Raw genomic sequence first — 13,967 nt, 5'->3', positions numbered from 1 at the left:
CCGCGTCCGGAGACGACAACGTACGGAAGGCGGAGTGTGGCCTATAGGAGGCAGAATCCCATTCATCAAAGGCTGCAAAGAGCTTTCTTTGTTCCCCTCGTTCCACGTCTAGTTCGTGTTAATGAACCCGGCGGCCAGCGGGAGGGAGCCCGGCTTCAGGGGCGTCCGGGGGCCAAGGACTCCAGCAAGGCGGCTCGCGCGGGTCCCCGGGATCGGCTGCCCGGTCCGCGCCGCGAGCATTGTCCCCCAAGTCTGCAGGCGGGGGTGCTGAGCTGGGGGGCGCCAGAGGAGCCACTTGGGGCAACGCAAAGCGAGGGCCCTCCCGGGCTCGGGGTGTCCTTGCCCCCGCCGCCCCGCCCCCCCAAGTGGAGCCCCGGGAGGGGAGGCGGACGCGCACGGTGTGCAAACCAAGGACCGGCAAAAATGAGACTCGACCAGTGCGCCCGGCCGGAGGCCCTTCTCGCCATGTGCAGGAGCCATGCCGGCGCCCCACGCTCCGCGAGCCCCGTCCGCGGCCCCCCGCCCGGGACTGAACGCCTCCTCACCCGCAACGTGACCGCCCCGGCCGGTCCGGCCGCTGTGGAGCCCGCCGCCGCGCGCCCGCATCCCGGGGGCGGCAGACGAAAACTTCCGCGAACAAAAGAGTTGTCTGCACCGATGCGGGAAGTTCGGGGCGAGCGGGGCCGCCGGGTCCCGGGGCTCGGCGCCGCGACCCGGGCTCAAGCGGAGACGCGGAGAAGGGGCCACCCCCGGGGCAGCCGTTCCCGCGCCCGGCCCGGGGCCGCAGACTTCTCCGCGGGGGCCGCGCTGGCTCGTCCCCCGGCTGCGCTCTGACAAGTCTCCTGCCGGCACCCGGGGCGGCGCGGCGCCCCGAGAAGCCACCCAGCCCAACGCGGAACAAGGCGGAGCGAAAGGAAACCAGCGACAGGAACAAACCAGAAAGGCGAGCCCTGCGCCCGCGAGGGCTCCCCCCCCGCCGGCCGCCGGGGCGCGCTGGGCAGGAACCTCCGCTCGGGACCGACCCCTCGGCCGCCGCCGCCACCGCCCGGCCCGGGGTCGCTTACTGTGCGCGGCCGGGCGCTCCGGGCGCGGACCCCGCGCGCTCGCCGCCGGCACTCGCCGAGTCGTCGGGCTGCCGCCGCACGTCCGCCGCGCGCACGCTCTCCCGCCGGCGCCGAGCGCTTTATACCGAGCGGCTCCCGGGGAGGAAATCGACTTGTCACTTCCTGAACTGGGTGCCACTCGGCCCTGGAACCCGCCCGGCCGGGCCGCCGCGCCCGCCGCCTCCGCGGGGCGCCCGATCGCCGCTGCGAGTGGCTGGGACCCGCGCGGTGCGGGCGCTGCGGGCCGGCGCTCGGCGGGCGGGCGGCGTGCCGGGGCCGACGGCGTGCGGCGGGGAGCGGAGCGCGCAGCCGCCGGTGGGCGGGGAGTGGGGGGGTCGCGGCGCGCCGCCAGCGGGGCTAGAGGGCGTCCTGCGAGCCGAGCCGCGCGCCGCCCCAGCCCGCGCCTGCCGGGCCCGGACGCGGGAAGTGGCCCCGGGCCGAGTGGCCACCGCAGCGGCCCGGGCCCGGGGCCAGGCACCCCGCAGGAGTCCCCCCTGCCCCCTGCCCCCTGCACGAGGCGGGACTGAACCCCGAGCCGCGTGCACTTGGGCCGCCCAGCTTCCGGGTTGTGGGTTTTGGGGGTTTTAAAGAAACGATCGTTCCGGTGGCCGCTGGGGGGCGGGGGCGGGGGTCGTGTGAGTGCTGTCACCCTTCGGGGCGCGGATGGCAATAAAGGAGTGTGTACTTCAGAAGCCAGGCCCCACATACATGCAACTGGTGGAGGGAGGGCTGGCGTTGCTAGGCAGAGCGCGTGTTTGGTTCTGTAACTTAGGATGTTGACTTAAGTCCAGGAATGCAGCCGATAGAAGACGCGGTGTTTTCATTGTGCGGCTCACCTGGGGGAGGGGCCTGTCCTGGTGAGGAGCGAGCTTCCATCCCTCCTCCTGTTAGTGGAGGTTATTTTACTGACCTTGTATCCAAAAGGAGATTTTTAAAGAGTTTTGTTTTTTTTTTAAGAACTCCCTATGCCTGTTTTGTGTTCTCCTTTGCCAAAAAAACAAAACACCTCATTACTTGACATGGATTGTGTCTGAGCCATTTGAATGGTTCTATTCATAAATCAGGAAACTTTTTCTGTTGCTTCTAGGAACATTTAATTGGTTTTAATCCAACGTTTCAACCCCAGTATCAAACATAAATGAACAATTAACTTTTTGAGCTTGTGTGCACTTGGGAAACTATTATATTTCATGGCTATTGCTGAAATATTTCAGTTTCTCATCACACTGGGCCCTTCTTTTTCAGGAAACCATGAGCTAACATCTCCTTTCACACTAACTACAGCTCACTCCAGTCATTTCTGCTCCAAGAGGAACACGGCCAGCAAAGCAGAGGGGTTTGTAGATGATGGACATAGTCCTATGAAAGCCAAGTGAGCTAATATGCAGAATACTCAGGTACTGATGTCCTTATCCATAAACAACACTTTAAGAAACTAGTGAGGGTCCATTCTGAGAGGAGGGAGAACCAAGTCTCCCTAGGTTGGACAAAGAAAGGCCCGGGATGATTGGGGAATGCTGCTCCATTTCCCTAACGCCATCTCCTCAGCGTCACCGCGCCTTGGAGGGCTTTAAGGGTATAGTTTAATTTACTTTTTATTAGGAGGCCTAGAGTGACTCCTGCTGACAAGCATTCAGTTTATTCCTGCAATTACCAGTTCATCAGGTCACCTTAAAAAACAAAGCGGACACCAGCGCTGCAGCCAGGCCTCTCGCTGCTGTCCGGTGACCAGCGCACAGAACTCTCAGGGCCGTGGTCACGGCCGGCCCTTTCCAACCCGCAGCAGCCCGCTGCTCTGGCTCTGAGGCCTTATGGTACTGAGAATGGACAAAGCTAACACACGCGGTGAAGGGCCGTGCTACTAACCAGTCACAGCTACTTCTCACTGACTTAATCTGACCCCCAAAGGCCTGTCACTTAGCTCCATGCTTAAGGCTCCACCCACACTCTGTAACAAGTCCTGTAGACATTAAGACACCCCCACTTTTTAGAGCTATATTACATAGTTCTTAATTATAAAAACTCCACCCAAAAGGTTGTATATTAGAGTTTTGCTCAATCCAGAAGAATAAATATAAACTCAGTGGGACTCTGGGTTTAAGACATTGTCAGCGGCAGCTGGGGGAAGGGGGTAAGCTGTCTCTACCTCTGTTCAATCCTGAAAGGCCAAAACCAGATGTACAGCACAGACACCTCAACACAAATTCATAGGCCAATTGAGGAATAAATCCATAAGTAGCCACCAAAAATGATCACCTGTAGTGTTTCCATTGTAACTGATCCCACTGATCGGGTTAAGCCACAGATACCCTGGGAGAGAGAATGTGGAGGCTGCATGCAGTCTCGCTCCGAGACCAAGATGAAACCCAGGGATGGAAGCAGCGTCCTGGCTCTCCTGGCTCCGAGCAGAGCTGCCCATGGCGGGAGGCTGCGTGCGTGGTGGGCCCCCTCCACTCACCGCCTGGGGTTTAGTGTCCTTCCCTGTGAAGAGCTCCCCCACCCCAAGTTCCAAGCTCTTAAGCAACAAGAGACAAACAGGGTGTATTTTATTAAGAAAGGGTGTGATCAACTATAACTTGTATCAACAAGCTAATAAAAGCATTCACCTAAGTAAGCACTTTTGTGCAGAGGAGGGTAAAGGTTGGGTTGTGATATGCACGAAGGAGTGTCCTTGGGAGCTGGTGGGTGTTTTATTTTTGTGCCTTTAAATAAGACAAATGTGATATTCAAACTAAGCTTTGAAGTTTGGGTAAGGACCAGTCAACGTTCAGTTTTTCCCATCAACTCTATCTGCACCCACAGTTTTCAAAGAGCTCCCCACTTAAAAATAGGCACCCGTTTGCTTCTGAGAACAACATATTCTTTTCTTTTTAGACTAACAGTCGGTGACAGACATCAAACATGTTGTGCTGAGCACTGAGCCCCGCAGCAGCCGCCAGATGTGTGTCCACTCCTTTATTCAGCCTCCAGAGCCACCGTGCCTTTGTCCCAGCCGTGGTATTAAAGGTCAGTCATTCACATTTCACACTGTCCTTTCTGCATCTGAAAAGATCTTTTGAGAAGCAGAATCTGAACATTTCTTAGAACAGATCACGAGAAGGCAGACATCCCCGAGTTCACCTGAGGCACTTCCAGAGCCTGGCTCCTGAAACCAGAGAGCCAAAGAGGCTTCTTCAGAAAATAAGGAAAATTCTGATTACAGATGGAAATCAAAAACCTGTACTTACTATGGTGGCAATTTTCTTATGTGGATCTCATTCAAAAAAATAAGTTCTGCCCTAGCCGGTTTGGCTCAGTGGACAGAGCATCAGCCTGCGGACCAAAGGGTCCCGGATTCAGTTCTGGTCAAGGGCACGTACCTCGGTTGCAGGCTCCTCCCCAGCCCAGGCCCAGGTCGGCGTGTGCAGGAGGCAACCAATTGATGTGTTTCTCTCACATCGACGTTTCTCTCAGTCTTTCCCTCTCTCTTCCACTTTCTCTAAAAATCAATGGAAAATATCCTGGGGTGAGGATTAACAAAAACAAAACAAAACAGAAAGTTGTGTAATTGTTCCCACATCCACGCTCCAGGTACAGCTCACCGCCGGCCGACATAGCCTGCGTGGCACGCCGAGCCTCGCGCTTTCCTTTCTGCCTTTCCCTTGTGCTCGGAAACCTTCCGGCTGGTGAGGAGGAGGGACAGCCCTGGCTGCAGCCTCAGATGCATGCGTGTGTATCTGCGTGTGCCAGCGTGTGTATCTGCGTGTATATAAACATACATCCCATATCTAGACACACACATTTCATAAAAGGCACTTCCGTTCTTGAAGACAAAGTTACTTTTTGATTCAAGAACCAAATAAAACAAATTTATTTTCATTGAATTTAACGAAAACCCACAGCATTAAGCTTAATGCTACCATCTAACTCCTCTGACACAGAATGGGAGTGGAGCAGCTTGAGGGGCCGCTGCTGAATCAGCGTGTGACTGCGCGGCTTTGTCACAGCGTCTAGCGCCATTGAGGCAGGGAGGTGCCAGCTGGGCCGGCATTGTGTGCCACAGAGTGGGGTTGTGAGCCCGCGTCCCCAGCACAAACCCTGGTCTCCAAGTTGGCAGGTGCTGAAAGCACAGCGAATGACGCGCTTGCAGCTCCCGGAGGACGAGGCTGGGGAGGGAGCCGCGAAGAGCAGAGCACAGCTCACGCCGATTCCCCTGGGCAGCACGGGCCGTGTTTTGTGCAGAGTGAACAGCAGCTACCAGGTCAGGTGCTACAAGACAACACACACCACACACACACAGACACTGGGAAGTTCAGGCATGACAAGCACAAATAGACATAACAAAGGCTTTTCACTACGTTCAAAGCTACAGGTATATGTAAAACTTACCAAACTATTTTACTTTTTTTAAAAAATATATTTTTATTGACTTCAGAGAGGCAGGGAGAGGGAGAGAGAGAAACATCCATGATGAGAGAGAATCATTGATCGGCTGCCTCCTGCACGCCCCACTCTGGGGATCGAGCCTGCAACCGGGGATGTGCCCTTGACCGGAATCCAACCCGGGACCTTTCAGTCCACAGGCTCAGGCTCTCCCCACTGAGCCCAGTCAGCTAAGGCTATTTTACTGTTTTAATGCCGAGATTCAGAGGCATAATTAGTTACTGGCCTTTCCCTAATCTGCTCAGGGTCTTAGCTGATGTAGAATAACTAGTATCACACAACACGGTCACTCCACCAAAATCGTAACTAAAAACATTGCTATACACTGAATTTAACCTGGAAATATTTCAACAGCACACCCAGACTAAATGTTATCTTCAAATGAAAACAATCACAATTTTTAAAAATATTTTTATTTATTTCAGAAAGGGGAGGAGGAGAGAGAGAGAGAGACATCAGTGATGAGAAAGAATCATCGCACTGGCATTGAGCTCGCAACCCGGGCACGTACCCCGACCAGGAATCGAACTGTCACCTCATGGTTCATAGGTCGATGCTCAACCACTGAGCCAAGCCGGCTGGGCCAATTGTTTTTTTTAAATACTCTCAGCCCTGGCCGGTGTGGCTCAGTTGGTTGGGCATTATCCCATGCACGGAAAGGTTGCCAGTTCCATTCCCAGTCAGGGCACATGCCGGGGTGCGGGCTCGATCCCCAGTGGGGAGCATGCAGGAGGTAGCCGGTCCATGTTTCGTTCTGACATTGATGTTTCTCTCTCTCTCTTCCTTTCTAAAAATCCATAAAAACATCTTTAAAAATATATATATCCTTTAGTAGAATTCACATTTAGTATTTGAGACACAAACCCAAACTTTAACTTTATTTTTCTCTACTGTCAACTATCTGCCATATAAGTCACTGCCTCCAGCAAAATCTATTTTTACCTCATCCCTAGTGAGACGCTCTAAGCTACTGCTAGCCTGCCCAGCCCCATAAAAATGAAACCGCGTGAACTTCATTCTCCTTAGGCAGCGAAGAAACTGTTAAACTAGATGCAGCTGATGATGTCACAGTTTAAATTCCCCATGTGAAGGCTGAATCGTTTGGATGTGAAATCCCAAGAAGGAAAAAGGAGTCTCTGGCTCCACGGGGCAGGACATGCCTGGGAGCAGCCTGAATAGACCATCTGCCCCGCATATTCCCCCGCCTGGGAGCGCTCCTCTCCTCAGTGTGTCCTCTCCATGGGACCACAAGCCCAGGCGTCTGTTTCACCAGACCCACTGCCGTTATGAGAGGGCCCGGCCTTGCCTATCGGGTAGTGCATATCCTGTAGCTGACCTGAACCACAAAGGAATGACTCTAAGTGAGAAGGCCCTGCTATTTCACAGCCTCTCTCACGGCTGGTCTTCACTGTCACAGGAACAGCAGCACCAGAAAGGACAAAGCCAGATCACAGCAGGTCACACGGCACTGACTGGTGGCCTCCCTGCCTCCACGTGGCGATGCTCTGGTTGTGTTCTGTCCTCAGGGCGCACCTTATCGTACTGACCTCAGCTCTATTTTTTTTAAAACATTTTTATTGATTTCAGAGAGGAAGGGAGAGGGAGAGGGAGAGATAGAAACATCAATGAGGAGAGAGAATCACTGATTGGCTGCCGCCTACACACCTAGGGATCGAGCCCGCAACCTGGGCATGTGCCCCTGACTGGAACCGAACCCGGGACCCTTCAGTCTGCAGGCTGACGCTCTATCCACTGAGCCAAACCAGCCGGGGCCTGGCCTCATCTCTACAGAGCTTTTGAATACGGTTCAGCGCCACAAGCTCTTTGAGGTTAGCTAGGCAAAGGGACACTGGTCCGGCCGCACCTCTGCAGTCACGTGGAGCACTCCAGGAGTTGAGAGGCAATTCAGTTAACCAACAACGAAGTGGCTCCATGAGCAGATCTGAATGTCCTAGACTGGCATGAACAGCTGCTTCGCCGGACCTTCCCTACCATCCTGTGAGCTCCAGTGTGAACCAAGGTCAAATCAGACAAACTTCTCAAAGTGGTACCCACATCACACTTCCAGGTGCCACTGCGCATGCGCTGTCACTCAAACCGGAGCAAAGCACGGAAACACGGCTCACCCAGGAAGTCAAACAACGCGAGGTGGGCCTGAACGCGAAGCCTCCGCCCACTGCCCCCCGGTGCCGGGAACAGACCAGACCCAACCCCCGCCACCATCGAACCGGCGCCGCCACGGGACCTGCATGCGGTTCCGTGTTTGATGGTGCTGGAATCGACGACTTGGCATCCAGACCGGAGGAGGAAGGGGACCTCGGCCTTGGCATTTCTTTCAATCCGAGGGCGTCCGCGTGAACATTTCCCCCCAGACTGCGTGCTTTACTATCGCCACCACGTGGCGGGCACCGCTCTCACCGGGGACCGGGAGCCTGCCCACACACGGGGACCGCACTTGGTGACAGCCGGGCACCGGGATCTCTGGTCCTCACTCGTTTTGTGTGTTTTCAATCCTCACCCGAGGATGTTTTCCCATTGGCTTTTAGGGAGAGTGGAAGAGAGAGGGGAAGACAGAGAGGAACATGATGTGAGAGGAACACATCGATTGGTTGTCTCCTGCATGCACCCCAACCAGGGCCCGGCCAGGGAGGAGCCTGCAACCAAGGTACATGCCCTTGACCGGGATCGAACCCGGGCCCATCCACAGGCCGACGCTCTATCCACCGAGCCACACTGGCCGGGCTGGTCCTCACTTCTTAACCAACAGACGGTGCTTCAGCGCCCGCGCCAACGAGGGGCTCAGGAGGAGCCCCAGGAGCAGGTTCCGGGAGCGCACCCACTCGCGCCCCCAAGCATCAGAGTCAGAGGTCAGGGGCCACCCAGGGAGATGGCGCTGCCTTGCAGGCCGAGAGATGAGGCTGCAGGACAAAGCCTACTCTGCTGGGACCTTGATCTTGGAATTCTCAGTCTCTAGACCTAAAAAATATATTTCTATTGTTTAAGCCACCCAGTCTGTGGCAGCCCAACCTGAGGGATAGAGACCGTTAAATATCACTGACTAGCACACCCTGTTTTAGGGAAAAAACTGAAACCCACAAAAAGAAAGTGACTTGCCTGGGTTCCAATCACTTTTTCTCCAAATTTTAGTATTAAAAAAAAAAAAAATCTCCCTAGCTGGTGTGGCTCAGTGGCTGGAGCGTCGGCCACAGGCTGAAGGGTGGCAGGCTGGATTCTGGTCAAGGGCATGCAGCTTGATTACAGGCTCTTCCCCAGCCCTGGTGGGGCTCCTGCAGGAGGCAACCAATCGATGTGTTTCTCTCACGTCAATGTTTCTCTCTGTCTTTCCCTCTCTCTTCCACTCTCCCTAAAAAATAAAAATTAAAAAAATCAATGGGAAAATATCTTCGGGTGAGGATTAACAACAAAATAATAATAATAATAAAATAAATAAATAAAAAGAACCAAAATAAATTTCAACTTCAGAAAATAATCTGATATTGTTTTGTTGGAGATTAAATCATTAATCAACTGGTCTTCACAAAAGGACCTCTCTTGCTCTCGGCCATTTACGGCCTTTATCACTTGGCGGTCCCCAGGGGCCGCAGCTCCCGCGGGGACAAGCCTTTGGGGAAGGCAGGCTTCGTCCACAGTGAGGCCCACAATATGAAACTCTCCCCCGAGTTTAATCCAGTTCATTATTTTTTAATTAAAATAATAACCACCACAACCTCCACCGAGTGGCTCAGTTGGTTGGAGCATCGTCCAGTCCACCGAAAGGTTTCAGGTTCAATTCCCAGTCAGGGCACAGACCCAGGTTGTGGGTTCCATCCCTGGTCGGGATGCATGTGGGAGGCAGCGGATCAATGTTTCTCTCTCTCCCTTCCTCTCTCTCTGAAATCAATTAAAACATATCCTTGGGTGAGGATTTTAAAAAACAACCCACAACTGGCACTTGCAACTCCAAAGCCCTCTGTAATTCTGTCCTCTCTTGAACAAACTATATTATCAACGATTTGACCCAATTGACCCTCTTCACAGAACCACGGGGGTGTCCAGGGGGAATCAAGCCTGCCGGGTGTGCCCTGCTTACGACTGCTTCTCAAAACTCAACACACACCGTTCCTTCACAACCCCGTGGACAGCACCTCACCGGGCCACAACGGACCGAGGTTCTATTTATAACGGAGGCAACGTGGACTTCTCCCTCCCAACCCCAGGCCTTGCTTCCGAGACCTGCACACAGCTCTGCAGGCAGCCAGTCTGTTTACTAAGTTAAAGGCCACGTTACGACTTCCCGATCAGCGAGGCTTCTTGGTGGGACCTGGAAAGAAAACGCAATTACTGCGGCTTCAGTGCACCCGCATGTGTCATCGCCAAGGCCAGCGGCGCAGGGGCGGCCGGAGGGTTAGGGTCCGGAGGCGGGCTGCTTCCCTCCCCTCCCGCCCCGCCCAGTCCCAGGGCGAAAACCATCTGACGAGCCTCAGCCCGCGTCTTCTTAGCCAGGACGCACTAAAATCAGACGGGAACAAAGGGCTGCCATTTCCACGGCGGAGGAGGAGTCAGAGGAAAACCCGAACTGGCAGCACCCCCTCTTCTGCATTTAGCCTTTCCTCCCGACCAGCCCCCTCTCGGGAGCGGGAGGCAGGTTGGGTGCAGGGACAGCCACCCCACAGCGTCCTCTGCTGCTGTCGTCACTGATGACATCATCCTCACTGATGACAACGGCCGCTCCATCGGTCAGTGTGTTCACGAAGAGCCACAAGCACGGCTCGAGGTCTCCTTACCCAGCAGGCTTCTCAGATTTCTCCTAAGCTCCTCAGCTGGGACCCAGGATATGCTAACTGCTGGGTATTTTTAGGGGAAATTCTTAGGTATTTGGAGAAACAAATGCATTCGATTGGCTTTTCTTAAAAAGCTCTTCAGCACGCGCCATAGGTCACTTCCTACAGACTCCTTCCTGACCAGGCCTCACAGCGCATGCTCCACGCTGACGTGGAAAACGGCCTTTCTTCAGATGGGCCGTGAGAGCGAGAGAGCAGGTTCCATTTCTACGTCTTCCTCTAATCAATGAGGCCGGCGATTTGCAAGCACTTTAAGATACAGTCGCTCTCCTGGATGTCTGTCTGTCTGTCCGTCTGTCCGTCTTACAATGGCCTCAGCAGGACCAGGGCCCGGGCCCGCTCTGCCGCCGGGTGAGTCCCCGGGAAGCGGCACTGAGACGTTCACGTCGGGTCCAGTCCCATCTTTCTCACTCGGTTTCCCTGGGCCGACGGCGCAGGCCACACAGCGGCAGCTCGCAGTTCAGCCGAGCAGCCTGCGGAGCGGTCAGTCCCGCACTGCGGTCAAGACTTCCAACTCGGTGCGGACCGACTCGGCTCCCTTGGTTCCTGGTTATGGAGCCCATGTGACATCTGAGCTGGAAAGGAATGATCTTTCCACAACACTCCAGGGACCCCGCTCAGGTCACACGCAGTCACTCATTAGGCTCGGACCTCGCCTCTCAGGCCCAGTGTGGAGCGGGGTATTCGGCCTGGAGGGAGCCTGGGGCCTGGGAATTCGCTGAGTTTCATTTCTATGCCCCTAACATAGGAAGCCATCAACTGACCAAAGAATTTCACACTATTCTTGTACTTTTCTAACTAATTGCATGGTGTGTATGAAGAATAAGTTAGCATCCATTTTCTTGAATTAACTGTTAATAAAACATGCTCATGTGCTCCCCCCTTCTCCTCAGGACAACTGTTTCCTGCCCAACCGAGACATGACAAGGGCTTCCCCATTTCGCCCCCCCCCCCCCCACCACCACCACCATGCACTTGTCCTCCAACCAATCAGGCTGGCCCCACAGTCAAGCTCAGGGAACGCCCGCCCTCCGGGAAAGTGCTGGGGCCAGCACCCCACCCCCACCCCCACCCCAAGCAGCGATGAGCCTGCGCACACAGGCCCCTCTGCTCGGGAGGCGGGGGGCTGTCTCGGGCACACACTGGCTCCCAGGCCACACACGGGAGCTCCGGCCCGGGTCTCCCCGGCACCTGCTGCCCGGAAAGCAATGGACTTGACACAAACTTTGGTTTTTTTCCGTTGTAGCCTACCAGACACACACAGGCACACATCCTATCTAATAATAGAGTAACATGTAAATTACCATCACTCCGCTACGCCCATGATTGGGCAGCGGGAGGCTGGGGGGCGGGACTCGGGGTGGCCTATCCGGCCATTGAGAGGCACGGATCCGCTGCCACTGAGGGGGGCTACCCTGCTGTTGAGAGGCGCAGCCGCTGAGGGGGCCTGCCGCGGACACCCAGCTGCGCCTCTCAACCGCAGGGTAGCCAGGTGTCCGCGGCAGCCCCCCTCAGCAGCAATTGAGAGGCGCCCCCTGCGCCTCTCAACAGCAGGGTAGCCCCCCCGCAGTGGCCGCGGACCATCAAAAGCGGGGGAGCTGGGTGCCTGTCTGCTCCGGCTCGGCGGAGGCTTCTGAAAGGCCTGGTGCACCAGCAGACAGGCACCCAGCTCCACCGCGAAAAGCGAAAGCGTGTAGGGGACCCTACACGTGCATGATTCAATCATGCACTAGACCTCTAGTCAATACATAAAACAACACGATTTAGGAGAACATAACTCAAAGTCTATTAACATAAGCAGGGATACGCTGTTTCTTTACCTATCAATTTAAGAAAAATTATTCCAAAGCCAAATAAAGGTTAATTACTGATACAAGTTCCTGAAAAATTAAGGTTTCTGGTATCCTCTGCATGACAGTTTCATAGAAATTTGAAAATGAAGAATCAGGGGATTGAGACACACTATGCACACAAAGACTAAGTGTTCGTGTATGTGCACCTCTCCCCCCGCCCCCCACCCCACAGAAAGCTGCGTGCACGTGACAGAGAAGGAGAGACCGCGTCCTGCCACAACGGGGACTCATTCACCAACAGCCGGGGCTTATTGAAAGGGTTTCGGTCAAGCTGCCAGGCAGTGGCAGGTTCATTCTCACGCATAAATGCCAGTCCCCAAAGCAACGCTAACCTGCACCTGGCTTAAAACACAACGTTCTGAAAACTTCTGTTGGTTAATTGGCACAACCACCCATTCAGGCCTCGGAGCCCTCCGGGGGGCCTGTGGGCAGTAATAGCAGCATCATAACCATCTGTAAGGGCTGCACGGAGAAGTCTCGTTTGCATTTCAAACAAGTTTCCCCAAAATAAGAGCCTTTTGATGAAATGAAATTACCATTCCAACTCCTTCTCCAGAAAACAGCCCTCCTGCGGAACCCGCTGCCGGGTCTCCCAGTACCCACACAGCACGTGACTGACTGAACACACCACGTTTCCCCGCATGCGTTTATGCCTCGTTCGGTAACTCAGGTGGCATTTTCTGGCCTGGCTGGTAAAGCTGGCATTATTGGAAAATACGAATTGATTGTTAGCATTTTTGGACTTTCTGTTTGTTCTGATTTCAAGCTCTGAGGGGCGCTTCCAGCAGGATTCACCTGATGAGAGATTACAACTCCCCTTTCGTAACCGTGCCAACAGCTCCACGTCCCCCAAATCCTCATCTCCACACACATCAGCTCACCCCATGACAGACCCGAGGAGCTTTCCCACAAAGGCCACTCCGAGCTCGTAGTGACTCCAGCCCAGCGCCCCATCTGGCCACACAGAAAGCCCACTTCGTTAGGCTGGCGCTTTAAAACAGCATATACTTAACAGCTCAAAACCCCAAGAAAGCACTTACATACTATTATCATACAGAAATCAAGGAACTGTCATGTGAAAAGACAACAAAGACAGATCTCCTCGACAAATTAAAAACTACCTGCTTCTGGTGTAGATCCCATGTCTCGTCTGTAAAATCAACACTATTTTAAGTTTAGAAACGTATTTTAATGTCTCACTTTTTAAATGTTTAAAATTAAAGCTTTTCAAAAAATGTTATTTATGTTTATCTATGTAAATATCTTCAGTTATCTTGTGCAAGGCAGGCAGTAATTTTAATGGTTGATTAATGTTGATCTTAATCAAACCACCTTCCCTGCCCCCCCACTGGGGCAAATGAAAGCAGGTATAATGCCAGACTCACTCATCCCTGGAGCTAACGACTGCCAAACGCAATTCTCCCCGTTCTGCGACCCAACAGGCCTCAAAATGAACACTCATCGAACATTTCACTTTTTTAAAAGCTCATACTGTGACTCCGTTATTAAAATATTAGCCCAAATACAAAGCAGCATTACATATTAATATACCTTATCCTTTTAAACATCTTAATAAACTTTTCTCTTACTAATTAGCCCCCAACTAGAACCCCTCGTCCATCTCCCTCAGGGCTCACACGGTGGCAGAGTGACGTCCTCGGCCTCACAGGGACCGAGGCCGCCAGGTCCCGACCGGGCCAGCCCTTTAAGGCGAGCGGGGGGAGCCCGGTGCACAGATGGACACCGGC

General features: G+C 54.1%; 1 protein-coding gene across 4 annotated transcripts in view; it reads right to left on the bottom strand.

Annotated features, from left to right (window-relative positions):
* The window catches only part of EEF1AKMT2 (EEF1A lysine methyltransferase 2), a 46,275-nt gene that overhangs the window by 18,797 nt on the left and 13,511 nt on the right, over positions 1-13,967 (bottom strand). The window contains exon 7 of one of the 4 annotated variants that reach the window (XR_013814714.1): positions 1,377-5,351. The exons of 2 other annotated variants lie outside the window; for them this stretch is intronic. The gene's annotated coding sequence lies outside the window, so the exon portion shown is untranslated. Of the gene's footprint in view, positions 1-1,376; positions 5,352-13,967 lie in introns of those variants that run through there. One more of the 4 variants, XR_013814715.1, reaches the window with a different exon arrangement.

This window comes from Cnephaeus nilssonii (genome assembly GCF_951640355.1).
Source record: "Cnephaeus nilssonii genome assembly, chromosome: 16".
Taxonomy (NCBI): Eukaryota; Metazoa; Chordata; class Mammalia; order Chiroptera; family Vespertilionidae; genus Cnephaeus; species Cnephaeus nilssonii.
The sequence above is the reverse complement of the archived record's forward strand: the minus strand, read 5'-3'. Positions and strand labels throughout refer to the sequence as shown.